The sequence below is a fragment of the Polypterus senegalus genome, chromosome 7, assembly GCF_016835505.1.
Source record: "Polypterus senegalus isolate Bchr_013 chromosome 7, ASM1683550v1, whole genome shotgun sequence".
NCBI lineage: Eukaryota > Metazoa > Chordata > Cladistia > Polypteriformes > Polypteridae > Polypterus > Polypterus senegalus.
Window position 1 is genome coordinate 180,211,282 of NC_053160.1, and position 20,237 is coordinate 180,231,518.

The window sequence follows — 20,237 nt, forward strand, 5'->3', positions numbered from 1 at the left end:
GTCTCTGCGCTCTTGGGGTAATTTTGGTCGGCCGGCCACTCCTGGGAAGGTTCACCACTGTTCCATGTTTTTGCCATTTGTGGATAATGGCTCTCACTGTGGTTCGCTGGAGTCCCAAAGCTTTAGAAATGGCTTTATAACCTTTACCAGACTGATAGATCTCAATTACTTCTGTTCTCATTTGTTCCTGAATTTCTTTGGATCTTGGCATGATGTCTAGCTTTTGAGGTGCTTTTGGTCTACTTCTCTGTGTCAGGCAGCTCCTATTGAAGTGATTTCTTGATTGAAACAGGTGTGGCAGTAATCAGGCCTGGGGTGGCTACGGAAATTGAACTCAGGTGTGATACACCACAGTTAGGTTATTTTTTAACAAGGGGGCAATTACTTTTTCACACAGGGCCATGTAGGTTTGGATTTTTTCTCCTAAATAATAAAAACCATCATTTAAAAACTGCATTTTGTGTTTACTTGTGTTATATTTGACTAATGGTTAAATGTGTTTGATGATCAGAAACATTTTGTGTGACAAACATGCAAAAGAATAAGAAATCAGGAAGGGGGCAAATAATTTTTCACACCACTGTACAGCAGCTTAATATACATTGTACTAGCACAGCAAAATTCCCATTTAGTAAAGCGGGCACACTGGTACAATGGTAAGTTTGCCTGTTTCAATCACATTGTGCATGTTGGTCTGTTCACCGGATATACATCGGCCTCTCTTTGTATGTCTTGTTGCTCATGTTCATCAGACATTTCAGCCCTGTTGTGGACGCTGGATAACATCATGCCTGGCCTGATGCCAAATGTTTTGTCGTTTTATATCAAGATTATATGTTTATTTTCTGTTGTCTTGTATTGTACTTTGAGTCGGCATCTGTGTATTCCATGTTTTTGCTGCACTATGCATTTTCATTTCTCTTTGGGGATTAATAAAGTGTATTGAATCGAATCTAATCCATCCATTCATTATCCAACCCGCTATATCTAAACTACAGGGTCATGGGGGTCTGCTGGAGCCAATCCCAGCCAACACATGGCGCAAGGCAGGAAACAAATCCCGGGTTTGGTGCCAGCCCACCACAGGGCACACACCCACACATCAAGCACAGTTTAGGATCACAAATGCACCTAACTGGCATGTCTTTGGACTGTGGGAGGAAACCCACGCAGACAGGAGGAGAACAAGCAAACTCCACTCCCAGGAAGCGAACCCGGGTCTCCTAACTATGTGGAAGCAGCACTACCCTCTGTGCCACTGTGCTGTTAAGTACAGTGGAATGATATTCATTTTTGAAAAATGAACTGTACAAAATAACATTGATCTGGCAGTGTGAGCCAGTGGCAGGCTTGTTGTTAACCCAATTCTAGTAATGCTGGAATTGAGCAGCCAAAAATGGGCAGGAGGCATTTTGTCAGCCCTTGGCAGGTCACATAAATGCTCACATAGCCACACTCACATATTGTTCCTTTAAGGCACGGGTGTCAAACTCCAGGCCTGGAGGGCCGCAGTGGGTGCAGGTTTTCTTTCTATCCCTTTTCTTAATCAGTGTCCAGTTTTCACTGCTAATTAAGTTCTTTCCCCTCTATTTTAATAGCCCTGTTTTTAAGGATTAAGTCTTAAGTATTAAATGACAGCCAAACAGAAATGAGACAGGAGACGAGCCAACAGATGACCAGCTAAATTGGGGCTTCAAACTCCAACCGGTTCCTTAATGAGAAGCAGATTCTTGCTGTTCATTAAACCCGTTATTCAATTCCATGGCTTGTTGCTGCTCTCTTTTTGCCACAGCAGACATTTCCAAAACTGTTGATATTCTGTTTTTTTTCTAAGAACTCCATCCATCCATCCATCCATCATCCATCCTGCTATATCCTAACTACAGGGTCACAGGGGTCTGCTGGAGCCAATTCTAAGAACTTCTAAAATGTTTTGGTATCCTGAGGGATCAACCTTACTGAGACCTTCATCTTTATTTTCAGATTTTGTTTGATGGGTACAGGTGAGCTGGTCATGTCCTGCTTGTTTTATGTCTCATTACTGTCCGGCTGCTAATTAAGGAAAAAACAACTGAGGGGCCGGAGTCAAGCTAATTAAAGCTAAGGCTAAAGAAGTTAATTAGCATCAAAAACTGGTCACTAATTAAGAAGATGGTTAGAATGAAAACCTGCAGCCACTTTGGCCCTCCAGGACTGGAGCTCGACCGCTGCTTTAAAGGGGCGATAGCTTCCTCGTTGAAATAAGTTCTTTTGTAATTGCAGCGTTTTAAGTAACCGAAAACTATATAGATATGATATTAAAAGGCGATATCCCTCCCATAGTGATACGGCGGTAAAAATCACATAAGAGAAAATAACTTAACTTTCTTTACTGACGATTTACGTGGCATTACAGACGGGAGGTCTATAGCAAGACAATACCAAAGTGGGATCTTGATCTATACAGTCTGCCATTTCTCATCGCTGTGCTGGAAGGCTTTTCAGGACGGATGACGATATCCCGCATCTGTCCGTCGGCTTCGAGGTGTTTGGTTTTTCTACTGGTTTCTCCACGTGCAGGCCCTTACTTAGGTTCCAAACAAGGGAAGGAGAAGATTCCATTTCATCTAACATACAGGAAGAGTACAATTGAAGAATCCACTGCATCCACTTAACAGTGTCATCTCCAGACAGAGGAGTAGATTCAGTGACAGACTTTTGTCACCGTCCTGCTCCACTGACAGACTGAGGAGATCGTTCCTCCCCCACACTATGCGACTCTTCAATTCCACCCGGGGGAGTAAATGCGAACATTAATTTTATTTTAATTCTTTTCATTTTTATTACTATTTAATTTAATATTGTTTCTTTGTATCAGTATACTGCTGCTGGATTATGTGAATTTCCCCTTGGGATTAATAAAGTATCTATCTATCTATCTATCTATCTATCTATCTATCTATCTATCTATCTATCTATCTATCTATCTATCTATCTATCTATCCAGTCCTGCCAACTACACTATCTATCTATCTATCTATCTATCTATCTATCTATCTATCTATCTATCTATCTATCTATCTATCTATCTATCTATCTATCTATCTATCTATCTATCTATCTATCCAGTCCTGCCAACTACACTATCTATCTATCTATCTATCAATGCCTATTGTCGTAGTTGTACCTTCTCTCTTCAAATGCTTGCCTAGCAGTTCTAAATGCTGAGAGCCCCCTGTGTGCCAACTCTGGCCTGGCCTGTACATGTGAGTGGATTTATAAAATAATTATTGTACAGAGCACAGTGATATTAAACTTATATTGTTATTACACATATACGTTTCTGATTGAACATGCGTGTCTTAGAGGTGTGACAGAAAAACTCACACAAGGTAGACATGCCTACTCCACACAGACAGTGAGTTAAGACTGGGACTAGTGGGACAGATGAGAGGAGACCATTCAGTCTGTCAAGTTCTATCCAGGCTGTCCCAAATTATTCAGCAAGATATAATTAAGCAGAAGGACAAAGAGACACAGGAAAAGTCGCCCAACACTTTCCAGGAAGCAGCTAGAGATCTCATAGTTTTGTCATATCCTCTGGATGGGTTACAAGTTTACATCCATAAAAAAAAAAAAAAAAATGTGATCAGTTGAGAACCTTGAACATTTCTCCTCGACATCGGTTTGATAGCACTCCCTGCCCTTGGAAACACCCATGACGAACCCTGGCCAAACCAAACAGCTGCTGGGCTGAAACAACAACTGCGATAAGAGGAAGCGCTCACCCACCCTTCAAAAGCACACGGCTCTGTTTGCTCAGACGTGCTCTCCTTCATTATGATGCCAGGAGGATCTGAGAAGGATGTGCCACATGGATGGGTGGATAAGGATTTTTCCACTGCAAGGTCCTGTCTTGCAGTTCCCAGAGTGTGTCTCCAAACCCCACCCTATCCCTCGACAAAACGACCTGCCGTTAACCTGCACAATCACTCCATTTCGGCCTGTTAGCCTGCTTTTTATCTTTACTACCATTAAAAATCACAGAGAGATAAAAACACATTCAGACACTAAAGCACTGTACAGTACAATACAATACATCCATCCATCCATTATCCAACCCGCCATATCCTAACTATAGGGTCACGGGGGTCTGCTGGAGCCAATCCCAGCCAACACAGGGCACAAGGCAGGAACCAATCCTGGGCAGGGTGCCAACCCACCGCAGTATGGGATATCATCTACTGTTAAATTCTGCTCCGTATATGTAATTTTTATTTTTATACTGCATTGAGGATCCATTCTGTTCTGTGTATTGTATTCTGTTGTCCCCTTTCTTTTTGACACCCACTGACCACCCAACCTACCTGGTAAGGGGTCTCTCTCTGAACTGCCTTTCCTGAGGTTTCTTCCATTTTGTTCCTTACAAGAGTTTTTTTTTGGGAGTTTTTCTACGTTCCTCCCCCACACTATGCGACTCTTCAATTCCACCCGGGGGAGTAAATGCGAACATTAATTTTATTTTAATTCTTTTCATTTTTATTACTATTTAATTTAATATTGTTTCTTTGTATCAGTATACTGCTGCTGGATTATGTGAATTTCCCCTTGGGATTAATAAAGTATCTATCTATCTATCTATCTATCTATCTATCTATCTATCTATCTATCTATCTATCTATCTGCCATCTATCTATCTATCTATCTATCTATCTATCTATCTATCTATCTAGTCCTGCCAACTACACTATCTATCTATCTATCTATCTATCTATCTATCTATCTATCTATCTATCTATCTATCTATCTATCTATCTATCCATCTATCTATCTATCTATCTATCCTATCTATCTATCTATCTATCTATCTATCTAATCTTCTTTAGAGAGTCAAGGCTGGGGGGCTGTCAAGAGGCAGGGCCTATTAAAGACCATTGCGCTACTTCTTGTGTGATTTTGGGTTAAACAAAAATAAATTGTATTGTATTCTATTGTGAGTGACTGTGGAGTAGCATTCAGGTTCCTGCAACAGTGGGAAAAATGTCTAACTGCCGTATCATCCCTTTCTGTCTTTCTCTATACCTATCTATGAGGCCAGAGATCATCAGGCAGCCTTGGCAGCAAAGTAGAAACTAATTCCAGAAAGTGTGCCAACACTGAACTAATTTAAAGTTTACTATTAATCTAACATGTTGCAGGAAATCTACACAGACATGAGAAGACCATGAGGACTCCGCACAAACAGCACAAAGGTGAGGATTCATCCATCCATCCATCAACCAACCCGCTATATCTTAACTACAGGGTCACGGGGGTCTGCTGGAGCCAATCCCAGCCAACACAGGGTGCAAGGCAGGAAACGAAACCCGGGCAGGGTGCCAGCCCACCGCAGGGCACACACACACACCAAGCACACATTAGAGACAATTTAGGAGCACCAATGCACCACATCTTTGGACTGTGGGAGGAAACCCACGGAGACATGGGGAGAACATGCAAACTCCACGCAGGGAGGACCCAGGAAGCGAACCCACAGGTCTCCTTACTGCAAGGCAGCAGCGCTGTGAGGTGAGGATTCAGACTCAGCTAATACTGCTGATCATTACACTGCTGCGCCACCCATTCAATAATGCATCAAACAAAATCTTCTTTCTTCAATACCTTGATGCGACCAGTTCATACCACAAACATTATTTAGAATCCAGTAATATTGTGTATGTAATAATAATACTGCTGCGGTGGGCTTGTTTCCTGTCTTGTTCCCTGTGTTGGCTGGGATTAGCTCCAGCAGACCCCTTTGACCCTGTAGTTAGGATATAGTGGGTTGGATAATGGATGGATGGATGGAGGGATGGATAATAATACTGTGCATTCCTGGCCTACTCAAATATGCCTTACACCTCCCTGGAGTAAATGTGTCATGCTTTTACTTTAATTACTTTTGCTTTACTCTTGGGGGCACTGTGGGTTTGGAGACTTTATGGCTTCTTATTGTTTGGTTTCTCTGCTGAGTGAAAGGGGTGGTTAGGTTAAGAGGTGGCCGAAATGCAGGTGTTTTATAATATTCCAGTAAACCACTTAGAGGTTTTATAAGGCGTCATCTGTTCTTGTTTCTCAGTATTCATTGGGGCAGTGAAACACTGAGGAACACTAATCCACTGTAAGACATTTCAGAAACATGGGCAAATAGTATTTCATTCAAAGAATACTGCAAATGGTTTCAATTTAAAGAATAATGCAGCAAATTGTTGTGTTGCTTTTTTCGTAACAGAAAGAGCTTACATCTTCTAATCTCTCAAATACTGAAATATAAATATGAAAATGCATTCATACTGAAGGCGTATCTCACTTCACTACACTTTCGTAAGACCCCTTATAAACTCCAATGTACCTCTACCTTCTTTCTTCCTTTCTTTAACAGTTACACCCTTGTGGCACACGGTAAATGCAAAAGATTATATCTGGTAGACATTAAGTGTGATTTTCATCTGACATCCTGTGCCAGAATTTACAATATATGTCTTCAACTAATAATCACAAAGAAAAATGATAAAATGCTGCTGCAAAAAAATGCTAAGCCACTGGTGCCTGTTTAACATTTTATAAAGTAGCGTTAATTAATATTTGTTTAAAAAATGTCATTTGAACTATCAATCTGTTTTATATAGGGCCTTTCATACCAATCTGTGATCTCGCCTGAAGAAGGGGCCTGAGTTGACTCGAAAGCCTGCATATTGTAATCTTTGTAGTTAGCCAATAAAAGGGGTCATTTTGCTTGACTTTTCAATACCTATCTGTGAATAATTCATAGGCTTTTAATATCCCTGCAGCATATAATATACCTTTTGACCTGAAAAGCAATGCAGGTCCTTGCTGTCTTTTTACTTTTTTCCTCTGTAAGCTCCACTATTCCCATGCACATACTGAATTTCCATAAAATGGCATACTGACAAAACTGACATATACAATATCTTACGGTCTTGTATGCATGTTATCATCCAGTGAATACTTGGAACGACCACCAGAGGGCGAACAGGAGGCGACTGCCAGCATTCTTTATGTTTGAGCGCCACCACCACCGCACCCCTGTTGGTTTTGAAATTAAGTTCTACGTGTGGAAGTGTGTGTGTGTGTGTGTGTGTGTGTGTGTCTGTCCAGCCCGGAAGTGAGACGTAGAGTCAGGGTGAGGGCTCCAGCTCTGAGGATACGCAAGCGAGGCAAGCACACCGGCAAAAGTAAACCTCCTAAGAATGACAGTCGCTTAGCTCCTAATGCACAAACGATGCGAGCACATCGGCAACATGAATCCCTCTAGCACAGAGATGCCCAGAGTAGTTCTGACGATTTCAATACTTTCTAGGATCCTGTGCTTTTAACAGCATGGGCTTACACAGTTAGTATATACCAGGCGACTGCCACCATTGTTTGAGCAGCACCGCGTCCCTGTTTATTTTGAAATTAAATAGAGTTCTACACGTGGAAGTGTGTGTGTCTGTCCGGCCTGGAAGTGAGACGAGAGTCAGGGTGAGGACTCCAGCTCGAAACGAGGCCAGTACACTGGCAAAACGAAACCTCCTAAGAATGACAGTCGCTTGGCACATCAGCAACATGAATTTTCATAGCAGAGAGATGCCCAGAGTAGTTCTGACGATTTAAATACTTTCTAGGATCCTGTGCTTTTAACAGCATGGGCTTACACAGTTAGTATATACCAGACGACTGCCACCATTGTTTGAGCAGCACCGTGTCCCTGTTTATTTTGAAATTAAATAGAGTTCTACACGTGGAAGTGTGTGTATCTGTCCGGCCCAGAAGTGAGACGTAGAGTCAGGTTGAGGACTCCAGCTCCAAGCGAGGCCAGTACACCGGCAAAACGAAACCTCCTAAGAATGACAGTCGCTTAGCTGCTAATGCACAAACGATGCGAGCACATCAGCAACATGAATCCCTCTAGCACAGAGATGCCCAGAGTAGTTCTGACGATTTCAATACTTTCTAGGATCCTGTGCTTTTAACAGCATGGGCTTACACAGTTAGTATATACCAGACGACTGCCACCATTCTTTATGTTTGAGCGCCACCGCACCCATGTTGCTTTTGAAATTAAATAGAGTTCTACACGTGGAAGTGTGTGTGTCTGTCCGGCCCAGAAGTGAGACGTTGAGTCAGGGTGAGGACTCCAGCTCCAAGCAAGGCCAGCACACCGGCAAAACGAAACCTCCTAAGAATGACAGTCGCTTAGCTGCTAATGCACAAACGATGCGAGCACGTCGGCAACACGAATCCTTCTAGCACAGAGATGCCCAGAGTAGTTCTGACGATTTAAATACATTCTAGGACACAGTTAGTATATACCAGGCGACTGACAGCATTCTTTATGTTTGAGCGCCACCGCACCCATGTTGCTTTTGAAATTAAACAGAGTTCTACACGTGGAAGTGTGTGTGTCTGTCCGGCCTGGAAGTGAGACGAGAGTCAGGGTGAGGACTCCAGCTCCAAGCGAGGCCAGCACACCGGCAAAACGAAACCTCCTAAGAATGACAGTCGCTTGGCACATCAGCAACATGAATTTTCATAGCAGAGAGATGCCCAGAGTAGTTCTGACGATTTCAATACTTTCTAGGATCCTGTGCTTTTAACAGCATGGGCTTACACAGTTAGTATATACCAGACGACTGCCACCATTCTTTATGTTTGAGCAGCACAGCTTCCCTGTTTATTTTGAAATTAAATAGAGTTCTACGCGTGGAAGTGTTTGTGAGTGTGTGTGTGATTGTGTGTGTGTGTCTGTCTGGCCCAGAAGTGAGACGTAGAGTCAGGGTGAGGACTCCAGCTCCAAACGAGGCCAGTACACCGGCAAAACGAAACCTCCTAAGAATGACAGTCGCTTAGCTGCTAATGCACAAACGATGCGAGCACGTCGGCAACACGAATCCTTCTAGCACAGAGATGCCCAGAGTAGTTCTGACGATTTAAATACTTTCTAGGACACAGTAAGTATGTACCAGGCGACTGCCAGCATTCTTTATTTTTGAGCGGCACCGCACCCATGTTGCTTTTCAAATTAAATAGAGTTGGCCAGTTCAGTGAGTCAACTGGATGATAACATACATACAAGACCGCAAGACAAGGACATTAGTGAGTCTTTGTTTCTTATTTTTTTTTTATTTTTAACGTTGTGTTTTTTTAATTAAACAATTTCTTAAACAATTAAAAAAAACACGAGAACAAACTGGAGGTGACTGCCAGCATTCTTTATGTTTGAGCAGCACCACCGCGCCCATGTTGCTTTTCAAATTTAATACAGTTGCCCGGTTCCGCGCGTCAGCTTGATGATAACATACATACAACACAGCAAGATAAGCACATTAGTGAGTCTTTATCCATTCATTATCCAACTGGCTATATCCTAACTACAGGGTCACGGGGGTCTGCTGAAGCCAATCCCAGCCAACACAGGGCACAAGGCAGGAAACAATCCCTGGGTAGGGTGCCAGCCCACCACAGGACACACACACACACACACACCAAGCACACACTCTAGGTACAATTTAGGATCGCCAATCCACCTAACCTGCATGTCTTTGGACTGTGGGAAGAAACCCACGCAGACACGGGGAGAACATGCAAACTCCACGCAGGGAGGACCTGGGAAGCAAACCCAGGTTTATTGTTTGTTAATTTATTTTTATTTTTAAAGTTGTGTTTTTTTTTATTCTGTTTTTCTCAAACAATTAAAAAAAAATGTTATTGTCCTCCCGGGAAACGCTGGGTATTTCAGCTAGTATACAGTAAATGGTGACTGAATCTGCTTGAAAATGTTTGGTTACCTGCCAGCCTTGATCAGCCTTGATTAGCCATTGCCAATATAATTAAAATCTCCTAACCCCAGCTGAGAATGGGTTATTAAAAATGAGTACATAGTGCAACTGTCCTGTATACTGTAATTACTGTTTTGTTTTAAAAACATGTATTCTGAATATGGATGCCAACTCAAGTCAATTTCAAGTAGTATATAATATCACGTACCCACTGACTTAAAAGAGGTGGGCTAGGATTCTTCCATTTGAGCAAGAAAGTCAATGTGCTAATAGTAAAGTAAAGCCAATTCTAGTTCGTTTGTCCTTCTACACTTTATGCCCGTTTGGGAGTCCACCAAACACAGCTGTTAGTGGATTAGGAGGGATTGTGGCACAAGTCAAGTCAAGTCAAGTTGGGGAGTGTGCACTCGTACAGCGCGTTGCCGCACCCACTACACGATGAAACAGCTTGGGATCCCGGTTGGCAAACCCTCAGGCAGACATGCGGTCCAGTCCCACCCTCCGGAAATGACCCTCTATCTACCGCAGCCAGGTGTTATGTGGGCAACTCCTTGGCCTGGTCCAGCCACTCTGGTCCCCAATAATGAGGATCTTACGAGCCGGTTCACCATCGGGGAAACGTGCCACATGGCCGTAGTGCTGTAACTGACGCTCCCTCACAATGCAGGTAATGTGCCTCATTCTGGACTCCATGAGCAACACAAAGTCAAACCAACGGTACCCAAGGAGTCTCCAAAGAGACACACATGAAGGAGTCCAGTCTTCGTCTCATGTTATTGGATAGCGTCCATGTCTCACAACCATATAGGAAGACAGGAAACAGCAGGACTCTAAAGACTTTGACCTTCGTCCTTTTGCAGATATCAGGAGCGCCACATACCCCTTTCCAGCGACCCCATGACCACCCCATGCTCTCCCAATCCATCTACTGACTTCATAGAAAGAGTCACCAGACACATGAATGTTACTGCTGAGGTAAGTAAACCTCTCGACACTCTCTCCGCAGACAGACACACTGCTGATGGCCATGCCCAAGAGGTCATTAAAGGCCTGGATCTTGATTTTTATTTTTTTTTGGATGCCAACTGATAACAAAAAATGTTTAGGCAGTCAAACTGCAAGCAGCAGTCAGCAGTGCTACTGTAGACCATTGAGGGCCTTCTTTGGTCAGTTGGCACCAACCCATCATAAAACTGAACATTATTTCTGGAACTCTGTGTTTTAAAAATATATCTTGTCAGGGTTTCAGTAACCGAGGGCAAGACATCTTAATACCAATGTTAACATTAAAGGCCAGGACTATACACTTACTTTCAATGCCTTTTCATTAAAAATATAATACATTTATTTTGTTATCCCTCTATATATAAAACGACAAAACGTCCAGTAGCCGGTGTTCCTGCCTAAACGTAATGTTGTTAGGAATCCACAAGTGAGCAGGAATGTCTGATGAACAAAGGCAACAAGACCGACAAAGAAAGATGAGAATGTCCAATAAAGAATGGCACCAAGACACAAGTGATCGAAATGGATAGACTTACCTCTGTATGCCCATTTTAAGGAACATGCCTAGCTATGCTATTTATTATTAGTTTCAATTGTTAAATGCATAAGGGCAAAAGCACACAAAATGCCAAATTTATGAGTGAGAACTTTAATTTGCTCCTATGTGGTGTACATGTCAATTGGCGTAGTAAAAGTTACGCCCTGATGACATCTCTGAAACCATAGTGATACAAGAACACGTAATGTACAGTGCGCACATGTCGTCTCCAACAGCTGTGGAAACTGCCAGGAGGCACAGAAGACTGCAAATTCTATCAAGTAGTCCTTTGAGATTTTGAATTGTGGGTGGAAGAGGTTAGCCATCCTCTGTGCTTCACAGGATCTCTATAATCTTGTGCTTTAAGGGATACATTAGATTTATTTTTGTTTATCTTGTGATTGGAGTGTCCTTATAAAACCCACTTTTTAGTCTTCACAGACCCTCAACTCCGACTGAAATGGAACAATCTATGCATTATAGTGCTTTTACTATGTAACTATCTATCAGTCTATTGTGATTTTATATATGCAGTTTACTGCCTTTAATATCTATGTCATGTAGTACTTTTAATATCTATTTATTACCTTTTACATCTACCCCTATAAAGACCAGTATTGACTCGGCACTACCAGTGTTTCAAGTTGCAACTTCAGTCACTGAAAAACACACATCCATAAATAAAGTTCACCTCTTTTAGATAGATAGATAGATAGATAGATAGATAGATAGATAGATAGATAGATAGATAGATAGATAGATAGATAGATAGATAGATAGATAGATAGATAGATAGATAGATAGATAGATAGATAGATAGATAGATAGATAGTACAAGTAATTGCTACGGTCACTAAGACCCAAATCAGTGCACAAAACAAACCCCAAAGTCACAGTCCTGGCCACAATGCCTTTCTTCAGGCCGCCACCACACTCCTCTCTGCCTTGTCCTTCTTCCACCCGACTCCAGCCTCGAATGATGGGAGATGGCCCCTTTTACAGAGTCCCCGGATGAGCCCCAGGTGTTCCCGGCATTCCTCTTTGGGCCACGCCCCAGCGTCGCAGAAGTGCCGGCTGTCCTCCTGGCAGCTCTCCGGCCGCCGTCCTAATTCTTCCCCCCAGCACTTCCGCAACACCAAACAGGTCCCCAAGGCATTGGGGTGCCTCCTGGCGGTGACCATGGGCCCCTACAGGGTGGAGCTTCCATGCCCTGTACCCGTGGCCCCCAAAACAACCAGGAAGACGACCCCCACATGATCCAGGGTGGGCACAGACCCACATCCGGTCCCTCATGACGTCCCGGCCGGGTCATGGCCCCTGGCATCCCTGACAATAGATAGATAGTTTATTAATCCCAAGGGATTAATAAAGCATACTGATAAAGAACAATATTAAAGGGTGATAAAAATGCAGGTATAACAGACAATAACTTGTATAATGTTAACGTTTACCCCCCGGGTGGAATTGAAGAGTCACATAGTGTGGGGTCTCCTCAGTCTGTCACTGAAGCTGCTCCTCTGTCTGGAGATGATCCTGTTCAGTGGATGCAGTGGATTCTCCATGATTGACAGGAGTCTGCTCAGCGCCCGTCGTTCTGCCACTGATGTCAAACTGTCCAGCTCCGTGCCTACAATACAGCCTGCCTTTCTCACCAGTTTGTCCAGGAGTGAGGCGTCCCTCTTCTTTATGCTGCCTCCCCAGCACACCACCGCGTAGAAGAGGGCGCTTGCCACAACCGTCTGGTAGAACATCTGCAGCATCTTATTACAGATGTTGAAGGACGCCAGCCTTCTAAGGAAGTATAGTCGGCTCTGTCCTCTCTAAAACAGATCATCAGTATTGGCAGACCAGTCCAATTTATCATCCAGCTGCACTCCCGGGTATTTATAGGTCTGCACCCTCTGCACACAGTCACCTCTGATGATCACGAGGTCCATGAGGGGCCTGGGCCTCCTAAAATCCACCACCAGCTCTTTAGTTTTGCTGGTGTTCAGTTGTAGGTGGTTTGAGTCGCACCATTTAACAAAGTCCTTGTAGGCCATTCAATTCAAAACAAAAATATGATCAGGATAAAGATGCAATTCAGATTAAATTTATTTACGACAAATGAGTAGATGGGTGGCACGGTGGCGCAGTGGTATCACTGCTGCCTCACAGTTAGGAGACCCGGGTTCGCTTCCCAGGTCCTCCCTTCATGGAGTTTGTATGTTCTCCCCGTGTCAGAGTGATTTTCCTCCCACAGTCCAAAAGACATGCAGGTTAGGTGGATTGGCGATCCTAAATTGTGCTTGGTGTGTGTGCCTGTGACCCTGTGTTAGGATACAGCAAGTTTGGACAATGACTGACTGACTGACACGTTGGCATATAGAAACTAATTAATCAACATGTAACATAAACAATGAAGAAAATGAATGTAATTAAGATCTGTGAACCCTAACCGATGGTTTGTCAGGCTGACACATGACACTGCCATTAATGAGTGGCTACAAATCGGTTCCACGTTGTATCACAGCACAGTCCCATCTTCAAATCACTGTGCAACTTAGCACCTTTATCACTTTATAATGTAAAAGATTGTGTGTGTGTGTGTGTGTGTGTGTGTGGGTGTGTATAGGTGTGAGTTTCAAATTCTAGCCTCATTCTGTGTTTTCTTTCATGCTAACCAGCAGCACAGCATGAAGTCACTCTTTTCCCATCTAGTGAAATGAAAAACTGCAAATTTTATGTAAGCAATGGAGGAAGAATAATAAGCAAACACACACACAATAACTTGAGGGGATCTACTGTATGCCAAAGCAATGTCTGCATGTTCTCCCCTTTGTCTGCGTGGGTTTCCTCCCACAGTCCAAAGACATGCAGGTTAGGTGGATTGGCGATCCTAAATTGTGCCTAGTGTGTGCTTGGTGTGTGGACGTGTGGCACCCTGTCCAGGGTTTGTTTCCTGCCATGCGCCCTGTGTTGTCTGGGATTGGCTCCAGCAGACCCCCGTGACCCTGTAGTTAGGATATAGCGGGTTGGATAGTGGATGGATGGATGGATGGATGGATATGGAATAAGTTGTGCTTGCTTCAATGGTACATTAATACAGTACATAATGTCAAAAGCAATGTAGCCATCAATTAATTATTACAGTAATCCACCACAAGCAATTTAGATACAGTCACCAAAAAGCTCCTGTTGATTTTTGGAAAAGCAAACGTGACTTTGATTTTATATATCATCTTTCACAGCAAGCTCTTTTATAATAATCTGAGGATACTGCGGCAGGCGGCTGGCGCCCATACCCAGCCAGGACGCCGCTGCACACTATATTCAGGGGGAGCAGCCATGGACACTGCAATACCTCCTCCTGGATGTTAGATGGCCGCCCCCCCTGAGCTGGAGCAGTGCTACGGGTTCCCACAGGGCACCCAGGGAATTGGAGTTGGGTGCAGCCCTGTTGGGTCCCGCAGGCACCGCCAGGGGCCGCCTGAGCCCGTATGGGCAGCATACTCGTCACACCTGGAACTCGGTGATCAAACACCTGGAGCCCTTCGGGGTGAACTATAAGAGGAGCCAGCGACCCCAACTCAGGGGCCACAGTCGGGTGGACGGAGGACAAGGTCACCAGGGAGGAGTGGTGGTGCCAAGGAGAAGAGAAAGTGCTTTATTACTTGTGTGCTTGGGACTGTGTTGTGGCTGGGGGGTTCACGGGGAAGGCGTGCCCTCCAGCTGAAGAAAAATAAAATTATTTGTTTTATTTTACACGTGCCTCCCGTGTCCAATCTGTGTCGGGTCAGGCGCTATATAGCGTCAATCTTACAATACATTTAACATCCATTTGCTTCCAGTTATTTCGCCCTTGAGTAAAAAAATGAAGTTCAGAATCTGGCAGCAGAACGGAGACAAACACTTTAAAACAGAAATTCAGACGTCTTTAACAAAGATGCTTCGTGCCAAGTATTAAAGTGTGAAATGTGTGCTCTTTTGATTTTGCTCTGTCACACTCGGTGTAAAAAGTTTTTGTTATGCTCTCCCTGATGGCCCTGCATCGTGAGCTCAAGATAAACCCTCGATTTTTTTTCTGGCTCACAAATTAAGAAATATTAACAAGTACTCGGTGCCAACGGCCAGGCATTCAGAAGCAGCTGCCGATCGTGACATGCAGTCTGCCCACCTACCATAAAATGCTCACAGCCTTCCAGAGAAAACAAAATGCTCTTACGTCTCTGTGAGTCTTCAAGAATAAGGAGATGGAGGAAGTGAACCGTTGGCTAATGCATTGAAAGTGTTCTAAACAAAAAGGTATTCGCAATTAGAGTTCATCCTTCCACTTTACACTTAGTAACCCGTATGGAATGAGACAAACAACTCGTGACTCTCAGAGTGCCAATGGCATACGCACTTTAGGCTTCATTTGAACAATACACAGGTATCCTGACAAGCCAGTGACATTTACAACCAAAAAAAGGGCAAACAAAACTCATTTGTAATAGCTGGGAGCTACCGGAGAAAAAGCTTATTAAATGCAAATGTTTCCTGACATGGCTAATATGAAGGATATTACTGACATTTATCTCATTCGTAACCATCAATTCATAGCAGAACAAGGAAATCTTGATCTGGCTTAAGTCACCAGGGATCCCACACTATCCTGGCAGCATCGGGCACAAGGCAGAAAGCAACTTTGGACAGATTGCCATTACATTTAAGACTTCACCATCAATTCAGTCAATCTTTATGTTTTATAATCTCATAAAACATGTATGGAGTACAGCTCAGCGCAATCCTTCATCCCGTACTAAGATACTTATTTTTGTTTCAGATCAAACCTTTCTGAAAGAATTCCACATATCTCAAATCTTTTAACAAAAAAAAAAAAAGTAATAAATTCAAATTTGAAAGGGCAGCCTGATGGCACAGTAGTTGGAGTCCCGAGTTTGAATTCCAGAATGGATGCTGGCTGTGTTCAGTTTCCACATTCTGCCTGCTGTATGTGCAGATTAGAATTATAGGAAAATGTAAACTTGTACCATATAAGCAAATGTGCCCTGTGATGGACGGTGCCAGTCCATCTACACTCTAAAAATATCACTTCTAATGGCACCTTAATGGGTTGTCTGGTTCCCCATAGAACCATTACTTGAAAAAGAACCATTTTATGCTGTGAAGGGTTCTTTGCATATGAAGTTGCTCCTTTGGGTTTTAAAAAGGTTCTTAATTTGTGGACAAAACAGAAATCTTTAATGTATAGTTGGCTAGCATGAAACAACAGGTCACAAAAACCTGAAAGTAGCCTCCATTATTGTAGACATGTAGAGTCCTTGTAAAATCAGGAGTATTTCACAAATCTCTTATCATCTCTTCAAGACTATTGATGGAACCTGTTACATAGATAGATAGATAGATAGATAGATAGATAGATAGATAGATAGATAGATATGAAAGGCACTATATAATAGATAGATAGATAGATATAAAAGGCACTAGATAGATAGATAGATAGATAGATAGATAGATAGATAGATAGATAGATAGATAGATATGAAAGGCACTATATAATAGATAGATAGATAGATAGATAGATAGATAGATAGATAGATAGATAGATAGATATAAAAGGCACTATATAATAGATAGATAGATAGATAGATAGATAGGATAGATAGATAGATAGATAGATAGATAATAGATAGATATATAATAGATAGATAGATAGATAGATAGATAGATAGATATGATAGGCAGATATGATAATAGATAGATAGATAGATAGATAGATAGATAGATAGATAGATAGATATGAAAGGCACTATATATAGATAGACAGATAGATAGATAGATAGATAGATAGATAGATAGATAGATAGATAGATAGATATACAGATAGATAGATAGATAGATAGATAGATAGATAGATAGATAGATAGATAGATAGATAGATAGATAGATACTTTATTAATACATATCTAAATACATAAAGTTTCGTTCTGCCACCTTAATGCGGTTGGTCCTTTTACGAACTAAAAATGGTTGCCTATAGCACTGCTCTGAAAATCACTTTGGCACATTTATCTTTTAAGAGAGTAGTCCTGCCTTCCTCCCAGTGCTTCAGCAGCTCTCCACTACACGTGAACTAGATAGATGAGTTTAAAAATGGATGGCTAATTTACAAAGAATCACATTTTAAAGACAAGGAATACCCAAAAAGCAGGAATTCCAGTATTGTCAGCTGAGTAAATCAACTTTTCAGGCAGGCTAAAGCAGGACATGAGTGGGAACAGAACACCTCGGCCGAGGTCCGCTAGAGAAGAATGTCTCTTCATGTTGGCTTTTAATCCAGAGTCAGTTAGATATCATTGAATTACTTTTATTTTTATAAAGCTCCTTTTTCAGTACACTTTAAAAACAAGGGCTTCAGATAAAAAAAAAACAGTTTACAACTAGTTTTTTTTTTTTATTTGTATCAACTTCTGTTAAAATTAACAAGACATGTCACTGAGTATAGAGAATTAGCTTTTCCTTTACACTTAGTTATTTTTAATTGCCATGCACTTAATAATAAGCAGTATAAAGCCAAGTTTTTCAGACACTATATAAACAAAAACGTTGTTCCAAAATGTAAAGGTATTTTAAGCATCATCCATCTTGTAAACCCACTTATCTAGGGCAGGGTCACGGGGCAACTGGAGCCTCACCCAGCAAGTGAAAGGGGCACAGGCGGTAACAACATCTGGACACAGCATCAAACCATCACAGGGTGACCACACGATCAAACATCAGTGCACACTCTCACTGCACTCTTACAAATGACGGTTCTGCAATGGCACTTTTAATAAAGGCAATGTAATGGTCCCTTGTAGAACCATTGGTTGACAAAGAACCCCTTCATTCTGGGAATGATTCTTTGCATGGCATTTGGTTCTTTGGGATTTGAAAATGTTTCTAATGTGTGGGCAAAAGTGAAATCTTTCACATCTAGCAGGCTGATGAAGAGAACCTGAACTTAGCCTGCGGTGTTATATGCAGGGAGAGTCCTTTTAAACATCTGCTGTCATCCGTTCATTGTTATTTATGAAGTCTGTTACGGATCTTGATAAATAAGAGTTCTTTCTTTGTCCTACATGTGGATGGGAACCAAAAATGGTTCCTCTATAGCACTTTGGCACCTCTATTCTTTTTAAGAGAGTGGGGCAAATTTAGCAGCATCTCACCAGCCTTCATATATCTGTGGACACCAAAACAAGAAGACCATGCAAGGTCCATGCATTGGGCAATCGGAACGTGAACCCTGGTCTCCTTATTGTGAGGCAGCGGTGATGCCCCCCTTGTACTTAGTAAATACGTTGTATATACGTTTTAAAACTGACAACCTTTCACACACTTAAGATGATCAAAACAGATTTAGTTTGTTATTTGTTAGCATTTTCAAATTAAACTGTGACGTGGAGAAAGATGATGTCACCAGCCAAGTTGGTGAAGTTACCCCAACATAATTTAGTGAGCTTATGAAAAGGAGTTCAGATTACTTAAAATAGTAAGTTGAAGTAAATACTGTTATTATTGCGTCAGTACAACTTATTAGATAAGGCTTGCAATTCAGAAAGTTGAACAAAATCATTAAATTTGAATTAGAGTTTGCAACCACTCGTTTAATTGAGCATTGGCTACATGGATTATTTTTTTTAGAGTGTGGGTGGCTCAGTGAGCTGGCGCGGAAAACGTAAACTAAATAAAATGCCTTTTGGTGCTGGTCAGATGGCCAGTGTGCGTGTGCGTGTGTGTTTGTGTATAAAACACCATGTCTGTTTTACTTACGGTTTTACTGGACTAATGTAATCTAATGTAACGGGCATGTCACTATTATTTTTGGTTTCAGTTAGGGTTACCTGTAAATTTACACTCCAGGGTGGAAAAGCTCACTGTGTATGATAAGCGCTCGAATTGTTCCTTTCACTTTTGTATTCACGTCCCTCCGACAGAGCATCTGGCACATGAATACATGTAAATACAATGCCAATGTAAGCTATATAAAGCGCATTTCCACTAGAGTCCTTACAATTTGTTGTTTTTTAGCTGTCTTTAGCTATTATTATTTTTTAAGCACGTTCAGCTACTTTCATGTATGAAAATGTTCCATAGAAATAAATGTAGTTGCTTACCACTAGGGCATGTTTAAACTCTTGCTTCTGTCAGCATATTATGACTCAATCAAACTGCAAATCTATTTATTGAAACATAAAGGGCATGTTTATAATAAATTACAGTCGTTAAATATTAACAAACCGGAGCGCATGCAGATAATAGATGACACGCCACAGCCGGGAAGGATCCACCTGGCCGAAGCGAACGGCGGAGCGCCTGCGCGGATTCCGACAGCAATCGGTACAAAGCACGACACTGGTCAGGCCACCGCGCAGAACTGATTGTACCCCTGGCTTCTTAAAAAAAAAAAAAAGTTTAACATCCTTTCTTTCGAGACAGCCGCCACTATGAAAGGTGCTCAGTAAGGTGTTTCTTGTGGTTGGCTGCCTCCTGACCCCTCAACACTCTTAAAGCAACAGGCGAATTTCCAGTTAAAAAGCGGCTCCTACCTTTCAGTCGCGCTTGTCTTTCCTTGAGGCAAGAAGGTGGCCTCTCGCATCGCTACTGCGCCATCGAGAAGCCAGCGGTCACCGGTACACCACTAAAGTTCATCCCTTCACTCATTTAGTGAAAGACAGCAAGAAATAACGAATATTCCGTAAAAGAAATTTTAAAAAAGCCTCTTTCCTTAGAACGCGAGAAGGCGGACTGCGTGGAGCCCAGCGGGGGGGAAATGCAGAAACACTGCAGCGCTGCGATGTCACCGCACTAGTTTTTATAGCAGGGTGGGTAGCTTGAAAGATAATAATACCCCATCCTCCTCCACAAAA

The 20,237-nt window shown here is 42.3% G+C and overlaps 1 protein-coding gene across 2 annotated transcripts in view; it reads right to left on the bottom strand.

The window, feature by feature from the left end:
• Positions 1–20,237, bottom strand: part of LOC120533043 (zinc finger and BTB domain-containing protein 7C) — a 158,372-nt gene that overhangs the window by 49,212 nt on the left and 88,923 nt on the right. Inside the window, exon 1 of one of the 2 annotated variants that reach the window (XM_039759671.1) lies at positions 19,917–20,152. The exons of the other annotated variant lie outside the window; for it this stretch is intronic. The gene's annotated coding sequence lies outside the window, so the exon portion shown is untranslated. Of the gene's footprint in view, positions 1–19,916; positions 20,153–20,237 lie in introns of those variants that run through there. 2 annotated transcript variants of the gene reach the window in all.